Genomic DNA, 731 nt, shown 5'->3' with positions numbered 1-731 from the left:
GTTTTCTTAAAGGATGTGACGTATATAATTAAAGTGTGGATATAAATGGATAGTTATGACCACTTTGATGCCTCAACTATATTTCTTAAATTTTGAAATATAATTAATATTATGATCGTTATGGAAAATAATTTTAAATATGTTATTTTTGACATTTTTTACAACTATTACATGAATAATCACCAATACTACTTATTTTGACTATAGACTACAGAATTGCCAAATTGTATGAGATCCGAAAACGTTTTGTGGATTATACAAAAAATAAATAAATAAATAGTAATGTGTGGGAAAAAATAATTCTTAATTAATTTTTGATACCTCATATAAAACTAAAAATAATATTTTTAAAGCACTGCCTTTGGAAAAGAAAATTACACAAACTTCCAATTTTTTATTCCTATGCTTAAAGAAATAAAATGATGTACTTAATTATAATTTACCCAAAATTTTTATAGTGTTGGTGTATATATTCATTTCAAATATATAGAAGATATAAAGGAAAATGAGATGATATATATTAGGGTTGGTAATATATATCCTACTAGCGGGTACTCAATTCGGACTAACCTGTTCGAGTAGGATTGTCTATCCAATCCGCTGCGGATAGAGTATGATGTGGTATGAGTTTGTCTACGAGTAGGGTAGGGTATGGGTTCAGGGTATACCCTATCCTATTCTACTCGCATCCCTAATATATTATATAATATATATGAAAAAGTTATTTATGC

The 731-nt window shown here is 27.1% G+C and overlaps 1 protein-coding gene across 1 annotated transcript in view; it reads left to right on the top strand.

Moving 5' to 3' along the window:
• Positions 1–731, top strand: part of LOC107628145 (protein DMR6-LIKE OXYGENASE 1-like) — a 4,754-nt gene that overhangs the window by 3,223 nt on the left and 800 nt on the right. The gene's annotated exons all lie outside the window — the stretch shown is intronic.

This window comes from Arachis ipaensis, chromosome B02 (genome assembly GCF_000816755.2).
Source record: "Arachis ipaensis cultivar K30076 chromosome B02, Araip1.1, whole genome shotgun sequence".
Taxonomy (NCBI): Eukaryota; Viridiplantae; Streptophyta; class Magnoliopsida; order Fabales; family Fabaceae; genus Arachis; species Arachis ipaensis.
The sequence above is the reverse complement of the archived record's forward strand: the minus strand, read 5'-3'. Positions and strand labels throughout refer to the sequence as shown.